The following is a 20,410-nucleotide window of genomic DNA, read 5'->3' as shown; positions in this document are numbered from 1 at the left end:
TTTTGAGATGATTCAAAAATTATTCTTGAAAAATGATCGGCTACTACATTTTCTTTTTCTTCTTCAAGTTGATTGTTTTTTTCAAATAATTTTGATTCAAAAATATTTTCCGAATCAAAATTTTCCACCAAACAAACAACAGATTGTTGATTTAAGTTTTCTTCTTGTATACATTCTTCCATGATAGTTTCTATTGTATCATCATTTTCATCTTAAGTAATACTTGGTTGTTTACTTAAATTGAACACATTAAGTTCTAAAGTCATATTTTCAAAAGATAATTTCATTATTCCATTTCGACAATTAATTAAAACATTTGAAGTTGCGAGAAATGGAAGTCCTAATATTACTGAAATTTCATTATGCACTTCTATTGGTTGTGTATCCAAGATAATAAAATCCACATGATATATGAATTTATCGACTTGAACTAACACATCTTCTACAATACCTCTAGGTATTTTGATTGACCTATCGGCTAGTAAAAGAGTAACAGATGTAGGTTTTAAATCTCCCAACTTAAGCTTTTCATAAACTGAATAAGGAAGTAAATTCACACTTGCTCCCAAATATAACAAAGCTTTTTTAATTTTATTTTTTTCAATAATACATGAAATTTTTGGACAACCAGGATCTTTATATTTCAAGGTAGAATTATTTTGAATAATAGAACTTACTTGTTCTATTAAGAATGCTTTCTTCTTTTCATGCAATTATCTTTTCACAGTACATAAATCTTTTAAAAATTTTGTATAAGAAGGTACTTGTTTAATAGCATCTAATAATAGAATATTTATTTTTACTTGTTTAAAAACTTCATAAATATCAGAATCATTTTTTTGTTTTTTATTATTTACTAATGCATGAGAAAAAGAAAGAGGTTTATTTGACTCACTCATTATTTCAGATAATTTATCATCAACTTTCTCATTTTTAGGACTCAAAGTATCATCTTTCTCAAAAGTATCAGGATTTGAATCCTTACTCTTTGAGTTTAACTGATCTTTGTTTTCATCATTGTATGAATCATTAACTATTTTTCCACTTCTAAGAGTAATAACAGATTTTACTTGATCAAACTTATCTTGATTTTGATTTTTAGGATTAGGTTGTGGTTGAGATGGAAATTTTCCTTTTTCATGAATATTAAGTGCAGATGCAAATTTTGCAAGAGTTTCTTTCAAATCATTCATAGATTGAATGTTTTGAATATTGATAGACTCTTGCTTTTGAATGTATACATGAATTTCATCTTCAAAATGTTTTCTTGGAGGTGGGATATAAGGAGCATAACCTTGATGATTTTGTTTATTTTGAAAAGGTTGTTGTGAAGGTTGTGCATTATTATCGTTCCTCCAACTAAAATTAGAATGATTTCTTCAACCAGGATTATATGTTTGTGAAAAATGATCTAATGTTGGTTTTTTAAAATTGTTAACATAGTTGGCTTGTTCATGGAGACATTCTTTAAATGAAGGCAAAGTTGGACAATTTTTTGTGAGATGATCATGTGTATCACATATATGACAAACAATTTCTTGAACACTTTTTAATTGATCACTCTTTTTCATTTCTAATGACTCGATTTTTCTTGCTAAAGATGCAAGTTTAGCTTGAATATCTACATCATCTTTAAGATGATAAATACCAACCCCATTTGTTGAATTATTGGTTTTACTTTGTGATTCAATTGAGCCTATATTATCCCAATTTTGAGCATTTTCTGCTAATGACTCCAAATATTCCATAGCTTCATTTGGGTTTTTATCTTTAAAAGTTTCATTACACATGAATTCTATCATTTGCCTATCTTTAGGTATTAAACCTTCATAAAAGTGAGAAACTATCCTTCATATTTCAAAATCATGATGTGGGCATGTATTAAGTAACTCTTTATATTTATCCCAACATTGATAAAATATTTTCCCTTGTTTTTGAGAAAAAATTGTAATTTGTCTTTTAAAAGAGTTTGTTCTATGAGAAGGGAAAAACTTTTTTAGAAATTGTTGTTGCATTTCTTCCCATGATCTTATTGAACTTGACCTCAAATTTTGCAACCATATTTTAGCTTTATCTTTTAAAGAAAAAGGGAAAGACTTTAATCGAATAATATCCATGCTACAATTTTTATCATTATAAGTGTTGCAAACCTTCTCAAATTCCCTTAAATTCAAATATGGATTTTCGGAATCTAAGCCATGAAAATTTGGTAAAAGTTGAATGATTTGAGGTTTAAAATTGAAATTAGATGCATCAGAAGGAAAAAATAAACAAGATGGTATACTAGTTCTTATTGGATTCATATGGTGCCTAAGTGTTCTTGGTTTTTCATGTTCTTGATTATTATTATTATTATTATCATCTTGATTATTAGAATTATCCTCCATGTTTAAAATATTTTCAGATACTCGAACAAGTCTACCACTTTGTTTACGACTCCAAACAATCATACAATTAAAAATAACATACTATTTACATAAATAACATAAATAACAAAAATTAAATTTAATTTATACCTCCCCGGCAACGGCGCCAAAAACTTGCTACAACTTAAATTGTAATTCACCCAAGTGTAGGTTGTCTGCAAGTAATATACTCGTGAGTACGAGATCGATCCATGGATAGGATGTTGTAAGTTTAATTTTAGCAATGATATATTATAGATGGAAATATTATTATAAAACATCAAATACACAAATTATAAAATTGTCAAGGCTTCAAATGTTCATTGTTGATTTATTTAAGATTTCTTAACAAAAATAAATAAAAGAAACTAAAATAAGAATAAACATAAAAGAACAATTAAATATTTAAACAAGTATATCATATAATATAGTTCTCACTATATTAATATCAGATTAACCGATATTTAATACATGGTACCCATAATATATATATAGATGCATAAATATAAACATAAAAGAAAATTTAAATATTTAAACAAGTATACCATATAATATAGTTTCCACTATATTAATATCAGATTAACCGATATTTAATATATGGTACCCATAATATATATATATATATATATAAATGCATAAATATAAATTGACATAAAATTAAATGTTAGATCAAATCATAATATATTATTTATAACAACCGGCAGAGCCACACTATTATCTAAATAAAATATATGATTTTTTTATGTTAATTGCGGAAATTAAATGTTAGTTGCGGAAATTAAATGTTAGTTACGAAAAAGTAAATGTTAGTTGCGAGAAAGTAAATGTTAGTTCAAATCACAATATATTATTTAGAACAACCGGCAGAGCCACGCTATTGTCTAAATAATATATATATATGACTTTATTATAAATTGATACATATGTTTATAGTATATAATTATTGTAGTATTTATTGTATCATATTAGACAACAAATCAAGGTAACCACATTTAAGGTACCAAGTGTAGTAGCCCGTACCCAAAATCAGTGATTTATCGTTAATCAAATCATTAATCCTATTAAGTAAGAGTAAACGTGATTAAGGGAACTCTTAATGGATTATCGGAGTCCGGAATTGGATTCAGAACACTTGAAAATGGTTTGAAGGTTGTCGAGTTCGGAGGCTCCGAAGTTAAGGATCGAACGGTCCGAAGTCAGGGTTCGGACGTTCCGAAGAGTGGTTCGGACGCTCCGATCTTGCTGCCGACAGTCGTCATGGATGACGTTATCATGCTGATGTAAGCAATGACGTAATATTGGGATTGGACGATCCGAAGTCGAGATCGGACGCTCCGATCATGTTCGGATGCTCCGAAGTCCAGTTCGGACGATCCGAACTCCATCTATAAATAGGAGGGCCGAGATTCAAATTTAGACGCACCAATCACCTCTTCTCTCTCAATTCCTTAGCCTTCCAGCTCAGATCTAGGGAATTATAGGCGTCCCGTGGGGAATCCGGAAGTGTCATAGCGATCCAGGCGTCGTAGCGGAGCTGTGGCCTATTTTTGAGGCACTCAACAGCAAAGGGCTAACGACGGACGAAGGTATAGCTTTTGCTTCCTAAAAATATTTAGGAGTATGCTTTAGCTTAGTTAAGGCTTTTAAAGCGTTATAATGATAATAGTATCATTTGGCAGTGTAGAGCAGACTATAGGCATGGACCTAGAGTTGGTAGAGCTTGCACTGATTTGAGGTACGAAAATACTGTTCGAGATATCCTGACTGAGTATGCATGTATTATGTGACTGCATGGTTCATATGTCATTGATTTATGTTGCATTCATTTGCATACTGAGCTATCTCCTTTGAGATGTCTGTTAGTAGGGTTTTTCCCTATCCTGTTAGTGGTTGGACTTCCATCAATTTGGGTCCGGCATATCCACTTGTATTATGGTATGGGAGCCACCTCCTGAAGCGACGGCACAACGTGCTACATACCAAGGCCCGGTCTGTCTCTGTTATCTGATCCTTGACCTCGAGTTTATAGGGAGTTCACTTTGCATGCATGTATACTCATACTCTCGTGCTGAGCGTTTTATGTTCACGTCTCGTACTCTGTGTTTCTGGACACCCTATTCCATGGGGCAGGTTTACGATTGGACGAGGCTGGTGGATCCAAGAGGGGCTAGGAAGTGGTTGGCCAGCTGGAGCTTCGTCTAGGTTTTATTTCTGTTGTTTTGGGTTGATACAACTATTCGATTTGGTTGTATAATATTTGGATAAATTACAGATTCCTTTCCTTGGGATTGTATTTATTTATGGTTTCCGCAAGTTTATTCTGATATCTGTTTTATTAAGTTAATTGCATGCCTAAGTTCTGTTTAGTAGGTGATCCGGATAAGGGTCACTACATTTATGGTATCAGAGCATGCAAAAGTATTCTTGGGATTTAGTCTCATCATGAGGTATTTTTGTAGATGGCAAACTACGATGATGAGAATAGCCACGGATGTGGAGGCGGTTGTTAGGGCGATGCCGACCGAGAGCGTCATCGAGAATGGCGTCATCGTCATCATGACGACGAGCATTTCACTGTGCGTCGATTCTTAGCTATGGGTCCTAAGCCCTTAGTTGGAGGTGAGTCTCCGGAGGATGCGGAGAATTGGTTAGACCGCATGGAGACGACTTTTTAGACTTTCCACTGCACCGAGGAGCAGAAGATGGAGACTCTTGGCTATCTTCTAGATGGGCGAGCCCGTAGGTGGTGGAGGTTTACTTCTGCACCCTTTATTGCGACGAGAGGAGTGGCCACCTGGGCCGAGTTCCGCACAGCTTTTCAGAAGCTGTATTTTCCTCCTACACTCCGTCAGTCGAAGGCAGGCGAGCTACTGAGTCTGCAACAAGGAGCCATGTCTATCGATGAGTATCAGCAGAATTTCTTTGATCTGCTATCCTATTGCCCCGAGATTGCTGACAGCTCTGGGATGAATTATAATCTGTTCCTTCAAGGCCTTAACCCTGAGATCCATGACCGTGTAACGGTTGGCGACGACATGTCCTACAAGGGTTTGGTGAGCCGTTGTCACCAGGCGGAGGACAGCATTCGGCGGAACAGGTCTTTCCCTCAGTTGAGGCCTGCTAGTTCTTTGGGTCCCCGTGCCCAATCTTTTAAGAAGTCTGGATCTACTTCTTTTTCCTCTGGCTCTGCTGGTGTTGTCCGTTTCGGTAATAAGGACAAGTGTGATCACTGTGGAAAGAACCATCCATCCGACAAGTGCCGTAGAGCTTCTGGAGCTTGTTTCCGTTGTGGAGAGACTGGTCATATCCGGAGGGATTGTCCACTATCTGGGGGAGGCGGTTCTGGTTCTGGTTCAGGATCTGGTTCTCAGGCCACCGTTCAGCAGAGGTCGTAGGGACAGCCTGCTGGGAGTTCTCATTTGAGGCCACGAGCTTCTGGCCAGGTGTTTGCCCTAAGACATGATCAGGCAGTGGAGGAGAATGAGAAAGTCATCGCAGGTACATTTCTGCTTTATGGTATACCTGCTCTTGTACTTATTGATACTGGTGCATTTCATTCCTTCATTTCTGCACGTTTTGTTAAGAGGCATAAGTTACCATGCATTGCACTAGATGTAGTGATGTCTGTTTCTACTCTGACGGGCCAATCTGCTTTGGCTAAGCGTCTAGTGATGGGTTGCCCTTTAGAGTTCGAAGGGAACATTCTGTTAGAGAATCTCATGGTCCTGCCGATGGACGACTTTGATTGTATTCTGGGAATAGATATATTGACTACCTATCGAGCTTCAGTGGACTGCTATCAGAGATTAGTACTCTTTCATCCGGAGGGGAGTGAGAGCTGGTTTTTCTATGGAGAGGGAGCGCGACCCCCGATGCCTTTGGTATCAGCTTTGAGAGCCTGTCGAGCTCTAGAGTCTGGCGGGGAAGGCTACCTTATCTATGCAGTTGATTTGTCCGCTGAGAGCATTGGGATAGAGAGTATTCCTGTTGTGGATGAATTTCCAGATGTTTTTCCTGATGAGATTCCGGGTTTTCCTCCTGTTAGGGAAGTCGAGTTTGGCATAGAGTTGATGTCGGGTACTTCGCCTATTTCTAGAGCACCGTATCGTCTGGCTCCGTCAGAGATGCGTAAGTTGAAGAATCAGCTACAGGATCTTTTGGACAAGGGGTACATTCGTCCTAGTGTATCTCCTTGGGGAGCTCCTGTTCTTTTTGTAAAGAAGAAGGATGGGTCGATGCGGCTGTGCATTGACTATCGACAGCTGAATCGAGTCACTGTGAAGAACAAGTATCCGTTGCCTCGTATTGATGACTTGTTTGATCAGCTGCAGGGCACGTTAGTTTACTCCAAGATTGACTTGAGATCTGGGTATCATCAGTTGAGAGTCTGTGATCAGGACGTAGCCAAGACTGCATTCCGTACTCGCTATGGGCATTACGAGTTCCTAGTGATGCCATTTGGTTTGACTAATGCGCCGGCTATATTCATGGATCTGATGAACCATGTCTTCAGGGAGTATTTGGACAAGTTTGTCATGGTCTTCATTGACGACATCATGGTGTATTCGCGTAATACGAAAGATCATGTTTCTCACTTGCAGTTGGTACTGCAGACTCTTCGAGATGAGCAGTTATATGCCAAGCTGAGCAAGTGTGAGTTCTGGATGGATCGAGTGATCTTTCTTGGCCATATCATATCCAGGGAAGGGATTTCTGTGATCCAAGCAAGATTGAGGTGGTACTTAATTGGTCGCGTCCAACGACGGTTGCTGAGATCCGTAGTTTTCTGGGTCTAGCAGGTTATTATCGTCGCTTCATTCTGAACTTCTCTCAGCTAGCTCGACCTTTGATGCAGCTTACCCGCAAGAGTGTGGATTTCGAGTGGTCCTCCGAGTGTGAGGAGAATTTCTGTGAGCTTCGACGACGGTTGACTTCTGCGCCAGTGTTGGCATTACCGTCAGGATCTGGAGGGTATGTGGTATACACTGATGCTTCTCTTCAGGGGTTAGGTTGTGTCCTGACTCAGAATGGGCATGTGATCGCATACGCTTCTAGACAGCTGAAGCTTCACGAGGACAACTATCCAGTCCATGATTTGGAATTGGCAGCCATTGTGTTCGCTTTGAAGATCTGGCATCATTATCTGTATGGCGAGAAATTTAAGATCTTCACCGACCATAAGAGTCTCAAGTATTTGTTCACTCAGGCGGAGTTGAACATGAGGCAGAGACGTTGGATGGACTTGCTTAAGGACTATGATTATGAGATTAAGTACCATCCGGGAGCTACTAATCTCACCGCTGATGCATTGAGTCACAAGGTGCGACTATCCGCACTTCAGACTTGTTCGATGTCTAGTGCGATCAGTGACTGTTGTACTTCGGGATATACCTTCAAACATAAGAAAGGTATGCAGAGTATCCAGATGTTTGCGATACTATCTGAGCCAGCTTTGTATTCACGGATTCGAGATGATCAGATGTCTGATTCAAAGACCCAGCGTTTGGCTCGTCTAGCTAACGAGGGTAGCTCATCTGGATTTCACTATCAATCAGATGGCTTTCTGTGTTTGTCTGGTAGACTTGTGATTCCGCAGGATCAAGAGTTGCGAGAGGAGATTTTGTCTCAGGCACATCGCACTAAGTTGAGTATTCATCCTGGGAGCAACAAGATATACAAGGATCTACGTACTCGTTTCTGGTGGAAGGGAATGAAACGCAGTGTTTATCAGTTTGTTTCGAGATGTTTGGTGTGTCAACAGGTCAAGGCAGAGAACCGACGACCTGGAGGAATGCTTCACAGTCTGCCTATTCCTGAATGGAAATGGGATTTTATCACAATGGACTTTGTGACCCATTTGCCGGTATCCCCGAGGAACTGTGATGCTATCTGGGTTGTGGTAGACCGACTCACCAAGTCAGCGCATTTCATTGCCTATAGCCGAGAGTACTCTATGGATCGCATGGCACAGATATACATTTAGGATATCGTTCAACTTCATGGAGTGCCTGTGAGCATTGTCAGCGATCGAGACCCCAGGTTCACTTCTAGATTTTGGGGGAGTGTTCAGCGTGCGATGGGTACTACTCTCAGTTTGAGTACCGCCTATCATCCGGAGACTGATGGTCAGTCGGAACGCACTATCCGTACTTTGGAGGATATGCTTAGAGCGTGCTTCATGAATTTTGGTTCAGCCTGGCAGGATCATTTGCCATTGATCGAGTTCGCGTACAACAACAACTGTCATACTAGTATTGGGATGGCACCTTTTGAGGCGTTGTACGAGCGACGTTGTACGGGCGACGTTGTCGTACTCCACTCTTCTGGGAAGAAGTGGGGGAGAGACAGGCTAAGGGACCGGAGTTTATCCAGCAGGAGATAGACAATGTTGATCAGATCAAGAAACGGATTAAGACTGCACAGGATCGTCAGGCCAGCTATGCTAATATCAAGCGTAGGCCTTTGCAGTTCGATGTCGGGGAGAAAGTGTTTCTGAGAGTGTCACCTTTCCGTAAGATTCTCAGATTTGGTCTTAAGGGCAAGTTGTCTCCCATGTTTATCGGTCCGTTTGAGATCTTGGAGAGCATCGGCGATTTGGCTTATCGACTAGCTTTGCCACCGCATCTATCCAGTATTCACGACGTGTTCCATGTATCTCTGTTGCGACAGTATGTGGCGGATAAATCTCATATTCTGCAGCGGTCTGAGGTTCAGGTGAACAAGGATTTGACCTATGTTGAGAAACCTATTCGTATCCTAGATTATAAGGATAAGATTTTGCGGAACAAAGTCATTCCTTTGGTTTTAGTTCAGTGGCAGCGCCGAGACACTGAGGAAGCTACTTGGGAGCTTGAGGACAGGATGCGTGAAGACCATCCTGAGTTGTTTTGATTTCTTTCTTAAGATGTATTCAGCTGCAAAATTTTGTAAACGTTTGATTTGAATAAAGAATGTTTCTGATTTCTGTTTTACATTCAGTACTTAAGATCTGTTTTCGAGGACGAAACATCTTAAGTGGGGGAGAATGTAGTAGCCCGTACCCAAAATCAGTGATTTAGCGTTAATCAAATCATTAATCCTTTTAAGTAAGAGTAAACGTGATTAAGAGAACTCTTAATGGATTATCGGAGTCCGGAATTGGATTCAGAACACTTGAAAATGGTTTGAAGGTTGTCGAGTTCGGAGGCTCTGAAGTTAAGGATCGGACGGTCCGAAGTCAGGGTTCGGACGTTCCGAAGAGTGGTTCGGACGCTCCGATCTTTCTGCCGACAGTCGTCATGGATGACGTTATCATGCTGATGTAAGCAATGACGTAATATTGGGATCGGACGATCAGAAGTCGAGATCGGACGCTCCGATCGTGTTCGGACGCTCCGAAGTACAGTTCGGACGAACCGAACTCCGTTTATAAATAGAAGGGCCGAGATTCAAATTTAGACGCACCAATCACCTCTTCTCTCTCAATTCCTTAGCCTTCCAGCTCAGATCTAGGGAATTCTAGGCATCCCGTGGGGAATCCGAAAGTGGCATAGCGATCCAGGCGTCGTAGCGGAGCTGTGGCCTAGTTTTGAGGAACTCGATAGCAAAGGGCTAACGACGGATGAAGGTATAGCTTTTGCTTCCTAAAAATATTTAGGAGTATGCTTTAGCTTAGTTAAGGCTTTTAGAGCGCTATAATGATAATAGTATCATTTGGCAGTGTAGAGCAGACTATAGGCGTGGACCTAGAATTGGTAGAGCTTGCACTAATTTGAGGTACGAAAGTACTGTTCGAGATATCCTGACTGAGTATGCATGTATTATGTGACTGCATGGTTTATATGTCATTGATTTATGCTGCATTCATTTGCATACTGAGCTATCTCCTTCGAGATGTCTGTTAGTAGGGTTTTTCCCTATCCTGTTAGTGGTTGGACTTCCATCGATTTGGGTCCGGAATATCCACTTGTATTATGGTATGGGAGCCACCTCCTGAAGCAACGGCACATCGTGCTATATACCAGGGCCCGGTCTGTCTCTGTTATCTGATCCTTGACCTCGAGTTTATAGGGAGTTCACTTTGCATGCATGTATACTCATACTCTCGTGCTGAGCGTTTTATGCTCACGTCTCGTACTCTGTGTTTCTGGACACCCTATTCCATGGGGCAGGTTTGCGATTGGACGAGGTTGGTGGATCCAAGAGGGGCTAGGCAGTGGTTGGCCAGCTGGAGCTTCGTCTAGGTTTTATTTCTGTTGTTTTGGGTTGATACAGCTATTCGATTTGGTTGTATAATATTTGGATAAATTACAGATTCCTTTCCTTGGGATTGTAGTTATTTATGGTTTCCTCAAGTTTATTCTGATATCTATTTTATTAAGTTAATTGCATGCCTAAGTTCTGTTTAGTAGGTGATCCGGGTAAGGGTCACTACACCAAGTATTTGATGTAAATATATAACAATAAATCATCCAAATTATACCTACAAATAAAGATCAATTAGTAAAACAAAATAAAATAGAAAAAAAAATATACAAAATATAAACAATCTTACTTGACCAACAATGAAACATTTTCACCTTGACATAAAAGGATTTAGCTTGCCATGAACATAAGACTCAAGAGTAAGGATAAAAGAAATTTCATACTTAAACTTGGAGAAATATGCACACTCAAAATCTTATTCTTACACAAACAATATTTATTTTACAAGTGAGAAATTTATCTACACTTTTGCACACCTCAAAGCTTATACAACACATCTATTTATAGGCCAAATGAGAGCAAGAGTCCAAGGCTCATTAAATGTAGAATAGTAAAGTTGGTGGGTGCTTGTCTCCTTGAATGTCAATACCATGACCCAACTTTAATTGGCATGTTTTATGCCTTAAACCAACGATTCAGCCTTTCCATACAACATAACACACATAGGAAATTTTGTGTAGATGTGTTTGGACATATAATTCACCTATTTTGGGTAACAAGTGAAATAGTTATGATATTTGAACTACAAGCTGGTCATAGTAAAAGTAAATCTGTCTCATTTTTGATTTTTGATAATTTGATCATCTTAATTAGGTTTTTAAAATTTCTTGTCTTCTAAAAAGTTGAAGATTCCTCTTTTGTGATTCTACAGGATTTGAGATTACTCCAATATGACCTCTGTAGCTTGAGTAATTTTATTTTTATCAAACCTGCGCAAACCGTAAAATACAATATTTTTAGTAAAACATTTAAATATAAACACAACACTTAAAATAATACAACTTCATAATTTTAATGAAACTTTAAATTTTAAAACACAACTTTTAACATATAAATAATTACGAATTTTAAGTTTCATCATCCATCGATCGGAGAATGGTATAATGAAATCTCATACAACCTAACACTCAGAACATTTGACAATCAGTGCCAAAATCTAGAAAATAAATCTAATGTCTCTATCTCGACAATAGATTTCAATAATTCCTAATCTCTTAACATTACTCATGTCTTAAAATCTATCTAATCATATCTGTATCGCATCTAATACAGCGTATTCTTGAATCTGTCGAAATCTACCACAATCTAAATCAGAAAATCATGACGATTTGAATAGTTTCGAACTAAAATCTTCAAAAAGTTGATATTATTTTAGCTCTTAAGTAACTAAATTGTTATATAAACCACTTGGTTCTTTCTTTTCTGTTTCTTTTACTGGAAATTTAGTATTGGTATTTTTTAATTCTGTCGTATCTGCTTTCATTTTCTTTCACCAATACTACTTTCCAAATAATTCATACATTTTTCGAACAACTTAATGGATATGAAATCTGTTTGTAGTATGCCTTTTCAGAATCTGATATTTCATTTCTAGAATATCTGACATAAGCAAACGATTATTCACCTCAAAACCTATTTACTCTGATCTGTTGTCTTATCTGATATCTTAATCTAGCGTTCTCAATCAAATTTCTAACTACTTGATCTAATATCGATGTTGCTTTAATCTTTCCAAACCAATCTCACATAGCTTGGATTGCAACATTTCTGATTGTTTGAGTATCTATCTAGAAACTCAAGCACATAAAGTATAGATCTGTAATCACACGATCAAGCAGTCATCTAATTCCTTCTTTCTATTTCCCCCAATGAATGGCAAACCATACAATCAACCCATAGATCTTGCTGGTACTCTATATCAAAATTTCTATCAGTTACGAGCCAAAAACTTCAAAATACACTGAATATATACATTAAATGATCAACAATTCTCGAATCTCGACTCAAAGGAACTTTCTCAAATCAAGGTCATCCAAAATTACATATTCTGAATGACAAAATATTCTAAGTGATACCAACTCACTTGCATCATAAAACTCAAAAATAATTAATCAAATCAGACTCTAGCAAAGAAATAAGAGTCAATCAAGATCGATCAAGGTCAAATAACAAAAACCTCATAATCGATATCAAGAGATTCAAGAATCATGATTTCTATGATGTAATAGCTTCATTAAATTGAAGAGAATGCCCTTTTATATAATGACCACACCCTCTGCATCTGCCATCATCTAGGCTCAGCTCTGGGTGGGTCTCACTCATGGTCTTCTCCCCACCTGGAAAGAGGAGTTTTTGCCCTTCCCAAGATTCGAACTTGGACCACCAGGCATATATCCAAGTTCAACTCAATCCTGGTACTACCCAAAGCTGAGCCTAGATGATGGCAGATGCAGAGGGCGTGGTCATTACACCTCCTCACCTGAAACAACATTATTTAGAAACATTACGATGGAAAATTAATAATTGAAACACATACCTGTAACTTGGATGGTGGTTGACTTATGAGTTCTTCGATCAGCTGACTTATAGGATATTTTGACTGTTCGATTTGTTTGGATTTCATAGGTTGTACTGGTTCAGTTCGAGTACAAGCTTTCTTATTATGACTGTAGCGACCCGCTCCTGTGATCGTCTACTAATCAAGAGCTTACACATGCATTTAATTTAATTAAATCATAATCAGAAATAAACAGCGGAATCCATAATCTAGTTACAATCCCAAGGAAAGAAATCTGTAACCTAATTAAAATTTACAACCAAATCGAAATAATCTTCGGTTCTAAATTTATTATGGTACATTCCAAAGACAAATAGAAATAAACAACTCCACTGCAATCACATGCAGTCTATGCCCTGTCGTAACCGCCAGTATCATCAGTCCTCAAACCTGCCCCATGGAATAGGGTGTCCCCAAAAATAATACGAGATGTGAGCATAAAACGCTCAGCACGAGAGTATGAGTATACAAATATTATATATGTGCATGAATGCAAATGATATAGGTACCAAGACACAAGGTCAAGAATCAATATAACTGCTCAAAGACCGGGCCCAAGGTATATAGCACGCTGCACCGTCGCACCAGGAGGTGTCTCATATACCCGACAGTGGATTTACAAGCTACTCGACACTAGGCTATGTGTCCATCCATAAGCGTCATTTGACACTAGCCTCGCGTGTCTAACCAACCACTACACGTACGTAGGGTGAGCGCCCTACTATAGGATATCTCAACAGATACAGGATCGATATGCTCATGAATGCGACATACCATAATGTCATGCATATACAGATAAAACATATAAGATATGCAACCACATAATACATGCATACTCAATCTGGATATCTCGAACAGTACTTTCGTACCTTAAACCAAAATCGTTATCGATTTCACCAACCGCGCTAGTTTCTCCGCATAAACTCCCAGATCACCCTAGACTTCAAATATGTGAAATAAACTTGGGAACACACTTTTCATCTTAAATAAACCCTCTGGTCAGCCCCCTTAATGGTGAAGATTCACATGCAAAAATACAATAAATCACACTTAGCCATGCATGATACCAAGGACTAAATCTTGAGCAAAACCAAGCCATGTTCTAACTTTTGCTTTAAATCATCTTAGTCCGCTTAATCATGCAAAAACCAGTAAGGTGTCCATCATCAAGACCTCATTATTTGTGTGTTTAAACACACCAATCCATGAGATTTGATGTCAATAAGTCCTAGGATTCACAATTGTCCAATACAAGTTGGAAACACATCATGGCTCACGACTTAAGCCCATGGCCGAACCCATGGCTCCTCTAGGGGAGGGTGGCCGAACCCTTAGTGGGTTAAATCAAGTGTGTTTCACTTGTTTTTAATCATATTACATGATGGTGTGAGCTTGATCCCAATATTGATAGTTTTAAGTTAAGCAAACACCTTCAAATCATGAGTTTACCAAGTGAACTTTGATAAATCTTTAACCTCCTTTCTTTATGTATGCTCATACATGCTTAGAGGTAAAATATGCCCTTACCAAGGCAACACACTGCTCTTGAATATATGGTGACAGCCGTGCACTCCTAGAGTCCAAAGGAGACCATATCCAAGCTCAACTCAACTTGTATTCTAGCTTGCATCAAAACCAACTTTAGTGAGTTAGCTTGTCTAGATATCCAAGCATATTTAAGTCAAGATCATAAGCATAACTTAGCTTAGTTTCTTACCTTGACAAAGCTCCAACTTTCTGGTTTTGAAGGTGATGATGAAGTTGATGTTAAAAGAAATGATTAAGATCTATTCTAGCTTGCTCTTAGCTAGTCTTGTTGCATCAACTTACCCAAAATACTTCAAGTTATGCTTCAAGCTACTCTTGTTCAAGCCTTTGATCCCTTAAACAAGGCTACAAAATCAGCATGACCAAGTCTCTGGTCGTCCATGATAAGCTCAAGAAACCACAAGAAAAGGAAGAAGATACAACTTACCCAAGCTAGCCAAGCTCTCCTTGCTCTAGAGCTCTCTTTAGTGGCTTGTTTGAGTTGCTTCCTTCAAGAACCAGACTTAGCCCTTTCATAACCTTAAAGTACTCTAAAAGAGGATTGGATTGAAGTGATCAAAATAATTGTATGAGCTTGGGAAGCATAAGGCCGAAAGCTTCTCCTAAACTTGCTCCAAGTGATACCTTGTGGTATATTTGATGCTTTTCTTGATTCTTTGATCCCCAAACCTTATAGCCGACCCTTCCTCCTTACAAACACATTTATGACAGATAGAAATGAATTGAAAAAGGTTGGTTTGGTCGTGGTAATCAGTAGGAGCTGATGGGTCTTCTCAAGAACTCAAGAAGGTGAGAGAAAATGAATTTGGAAAATGATTAAATGCAAACATGGAGATGGCTGATCCCTTATCTCCCTTCTCTCCACTTAATGTGTTGAAAATACTAAAAATAATATGGCACATGCTCCTAGGACAATCAGATTCGGTAGATACTAGACAAGACAAACCCACATGCTAGTCTTTAATTCATTGCATGTGTTTATCTTCCATTCCTTGAATCTCTCGTGTAGGCTTATAGAATTTCACTTGCATTTTATCTTACATGTATTCTCATGCATTAATGTTAATAATTTGTAATTAGTGTATCTGTGTTTTTAAATATTCCTTAATCATTATAAATAAATGATTAAGATCTAGGGTCATTACAATGACTCTTAATATCACTTATGCTACAAGTTACTGTTCGTTATTGCCTCCTCATTTCATGAACATTTCTTATTATCTTTACTTTCCTTTTCCTTTTTTTCTTCATTGTTTTAACATCTTCATCTCTTTCTGGTAGCGCTTAGTCGTGTCGCGCCCAAATTACTCGACTTAATCAGATAAACAAATAATACAGTAGTGTGAGTAGAGATCGTTCCCACGAGGAAAGTGAAATTTAAGTGAGTTCTTAAAAATACTGAAAATAAATAAAAGGGGTTTTTTGGATTTCAAAAACTACTATGCAAGAATTAAAATAAGAAAGATCAAATAAATAACGAGACTTGGTATCGGTCGACTATACCCTTGAAATTATTCATTCGATCATCGATTCCCTAAAAATAATTAATTCACATTGAATATTCATCATTGGAAATTTAATTTCTGTTTTACCTTAATTTTAGTTAACTAGACACCAGCATTCTAAGTTAACCTTTACCCCATAAATTAACCCAATACCAGCGATTAGATTTAAATTCACGGTAGCATTAAAATGAGTGAAACTGATGAATCTAGACAACACATGCACCAGCGGATGTATTTAGCCTAGCCAATTGTTGTTCCTACGATTTAACAAATTCAACAGCAAAAAATATTAAACGCAGTTGCTTCACAAATTAGATGACTCAAACAATTACGGATTTGAATTCTAATTTAGCAGTAGATTGTACGAAAGAATTATCAGGTGATCAATCTAATAATCAAACACACAAGCATGAAATAAACCAGAACAACTCTTGATACTCGATAAAAATCAAACGTTGAAAATCAAAATCTCACAAAGTGAATAAAATCAAGGGTTTTCCTTAACCAAGTACAAAAACTAGAAAGATTAAAATCTAAGAATAGAGAAGATAGAACCTAGCTGCCAGATGTTTTCTTGCGTATTCAGCCGTCCAGAAAATTGACAATCCTCTCAAAAAACGAGATCAAAAACCCTTAAATATGACTAGAGTCCTAAAGAAATAAGTTTCCTAACTTAAAAGGATTTCTCGGAAAAGTCAGTGCGCTCGATCCTGTGAGTTGGTAGGATCGAGCGCCAAGAAAATGGTGAACCTACTGCCTGCGTCTCTCATGGGCGCGCTCGATTGTACAAGTTGGTTGGATCGAGCGCGCAAAAATATCCAACTTAGTGTTTGCAAATTCTTTCTCGCGCTCGATCCTTTGAGTTGGTAGGATCGAGCACGACTTTTTTCCAGCGAGCAGCGATTTTGAAATATTCATATCCGGAGATCTAGCCATCGGATTGAGCTGAAATTTGGACAGATGCTTCAAAACATCTTGAATTTATTCTGAACGGTAAAGATCGGATTTGGAATTTTTTAAATTAAATATGATTTTCTGATCATTGCTGCTTCGTAATTCTTCTCTTATCTTGGCTCTTTCTTCCATCTTTAGTTTCATTTCTTATCTTTTCCTATATCAAATCACATACAATGATTAAGAACTATAACATGAATATAATCAATCAAAATGCACCTAATCATCATAATTTAATCCAAGTAAACATAGAAAAATATCGACATATCAAACTCCCTCATACTTAAACCTTGCTCGCCCTCGAGCAACACAAAACATAAACACAAATGAATAATGAAATCACAGCCTCAAAGAAGTTTTCACATACAAAACAAAATTATGAATACTCTTGATTTTCCATAATATACCATCAGTCAAGCGTGAACGTGTGTGTGTGTCATGTTATTCCAGCTACATGCAACTTCAAAAGAGTTAGTTTTAAGACTGTTCGCCGACCTATGACAAATCAGTGTGAGTATCCCCATCAAGAGCCCATTCCTCCCAACAATCTTCAAACAAAAACACAACTCTCTTGAGATAAAATTACGCACCTCCGGATTTTGCACCCGGTATTGCTTTAGCCCCAATAATTACCCGCTAACTTAGCTATAACTAAGACAGGATTAGAATTCCAATCCCCTCGTCTATATCCCGGATGGAGCTTCAACCCCATTTAATCCGCATACTTAGCCTTGAATTTAATCTTTTAGGATTAGGATTTCAATCCTTTCTAGGTCCGGATGGAGTTGTAAAAAAAAAAAATTTCTAGGTGCGCCCAAGATTGTTTATGTCAAGTCAAAAAGATCATCATGGTTCAAAAAAACACTATCAGACTCCACAAACACCTATTGTCGTGCACTGTTCAAACATGTGTCTTTAAAATTATTCACTATTCAACCTACGGTTTCTCATATCCAATCAAGAGCAAATTTTCATCAAAAATAATTTTACAAAACTTCATCATCATAGGCTAGTGAATTTCAAAAATACGGCTAAATGCTCTAACTGACTGGCTAAGTCCTCTCTCCCATACTTAGAATCTTACATTGTCCCCAATGTAAGTAAAAATGCAAAATAAAAACATAAACTAAAGAAAAACAAATACAAGATATGGAAGAAAATACTCTCATTGGGTTGCCTCCCAAGCAGCGCTTGATTTTCAGTCTTCAGCTTGACCCTCAGAAGCACTCCTCAAAGAGCGGTTGACGCCCAAAATAAGTGTCATATGACACCACAAATGGGCCTTTGTTCCATGTGCCCTCAATCTTGGCTAGATGTATACAGTTCAATCTCGTCACCTCAACAACACTCCAAAGTAGCTGGTAAACATGGGAAGAGAACATCTATGTTGGCTCTCGCCAATATCTTTTGAAACTGGTATTGATGGAAGGTCAGGTTCTTGGGAATGTGTGTATGATAATACTATCGATGAGCTCATATCGATAGACTCTTGAACTCCGTCATCCTCAAAATCAAGTGGTAACTTATTTCCATCATTCGAAAGTTCTTCCAGAACATCTTCCGACTGAGGTCCAATAAGAAGAGAAGACTCAAGCAACTCTAAATCTTCAACATGAATTGATTCGCACTCCCAATCCTGGTTCTCTGAGTCATCATCATCAAACCAAATTGGGTTGGTCACTGCTTGAGTATCTTGCTTCACTTCATGTTATCGGTATTCATGGACGATTGATCTCTTGATATTCTCTATGTGCTCCACAAGGTGACATCTAGAATTTTTTAGATCTTTTACAGTTTTCTCAGTCGATGCCACAAACTTGCTCATTATATCCTCCAGCGGATGTAAGATCAATTGCGAACAACTTCCCTCCTCCTTTTGAAGCTCAAATGTTTGGTCTGTAAAATCCGGGTATTGAGATTGCAAATACCGGTAATAGTCAAACTCTTCCATATCATCCAACAGGTGTCTCATGGTATCCTCATCTCGGTAAAATATTGAAATACCGGTTGTGAAAGCTCCATCAACTACCCATCTTCTTGTCACTGCATCCAAACCATAAAGAAAAATTGTAAGGAGAGAATAGTTAGAAAACTCATGATACCGAAAGATGTTTTCCAAATCTTTGAATCTCTTCCATGCTGGGTAGAATGACTCTCCATGTTGTTTGGTAAAACTTGTGAATACTTGTCGATTTAACATCTCGAAGTATTACACCGCAAGAATCCCCCTTCGCCTATGCAAAATTCTTTCTATCTCTGGGTCGTATGGACATTCTTCTTCTTCCGAAGATTCACCTGCACGCACGAACAAACCAGAGTAGCACTAGGAGGAATAATAAAAATAAAACAAAAACAAAAACAAAAACACAAATAAATTAAACGCATTTCCCCGGCAACGGCGCCAAAATTTGGCAGCGCTTAGTCGTGTCGCGCCCAAATTACTCGACTCAATCAGATAAACAAATAATGCAGTAGTGTGAGTAGGGATCGTTCCCACGAGGAAAGTGAAATTTGAGTTCTTAAAAATATTGAAAATAAATAAAAGGGGGTTTTTGGATTTCAAAAACTACTATGCAAGAATTAAAATAAGAAAGATCAAATAAATAACGAGACTTGGTATCGGTCGACTACACCCTTAAAATTATTCATTCGATCATCGATTCCCTAAAAATAATTAATTCACATTGAATATTCATCATTGGAAATTTAATTCCCGTTTTACCTTAATTTTAGTTAACTAGACACCAGTGTTCTAAGTTAATCCTTACCCCATAAATTAACCCAATACCAGCAATTAGATTTAAATCCACGGTAGCATTCAATAGAGTGAAACTGATGAATCTAGACAACACTTGCACCAGTGGATGTATTTAGCCTAGTCAATTGTTGTTCCTACGATTTAACAAATTCAACATCAGAAAATATTAACTTCACAAATTAGATGATTCAAACAATTACGGATTTGAATTCTAATTTATCGGTAGATTGTACGAAATAATTATCAGGTGATCAATCTAATAAACTAACACACAAGCATGAAATAAACCAGAACAACTCTTGATACTCGATAAAAATCAAACGTTGAAAATCAAAATCTCACAAAGTGAATAAAATCAAGGGTTTCGTCTTCCTTAACCAAGTACAAAAACTAGAAAGATTAAAATCTAATAACAGAGAAGATAGAACCTAGCCGCCAG

At 37.7% G+C, this 20,410-nt stretch overlaps 1 long non-coding RNA gene across 3 annotated transcripts; it reads right to left on the bottom strand.

Moving 5' to 3' along the window:
* Positions 1–13,421: 13,421 nt before the first annotated feature.
* LOC140893081 (uncharacterized) lies at positions 13,422–15,560 on the bottom strand. 3 transcript variants are annotated; one of them, XR_012153005.1, is made up of 5 exons: positions 15,182–15,560; positions 14,924–15,088; positions 14,734–14,825; positions 14,076–14,213; positions 13,422–13,596 (listed from the first exon to the last, which is right to left on the bottom strand). It is a non-coding gene; the product is annotated as an uncharacterized lncRNA (long non-coding RNA). The 3 variants fall into 3 exon arrangements; XR_012153004.1 differs by having other exon boundaries at positions 13,510–14,213; XR_012153006.1 differs by having other exon boundaries at positions 13,510–14,213; positions 14,924–15,079.
* Between the last annotated feature and the right edge of the window lie 4,850 nt (positions 15,561–20,410).

Source organism: Henckelia pumila, chromosome 3, assembly GCF_033568475.1.
Source record: "Henckelia pumila isolate YLH828 chromosome 3, ASM3356847v2, whole genome shotgun sequence".
Classification (NCBI taxonomy): Eukaryota; Viridiplantae; Streptophyta; class Magnoliopsida; order Lamiales; family Gesneriaceae; genus Henckelia; species Henckelia pumila.
Note: the sequence above shows the minus strand (reverse complement) of the source record. Positions and strands in the feature narration are given on the sequence as shown.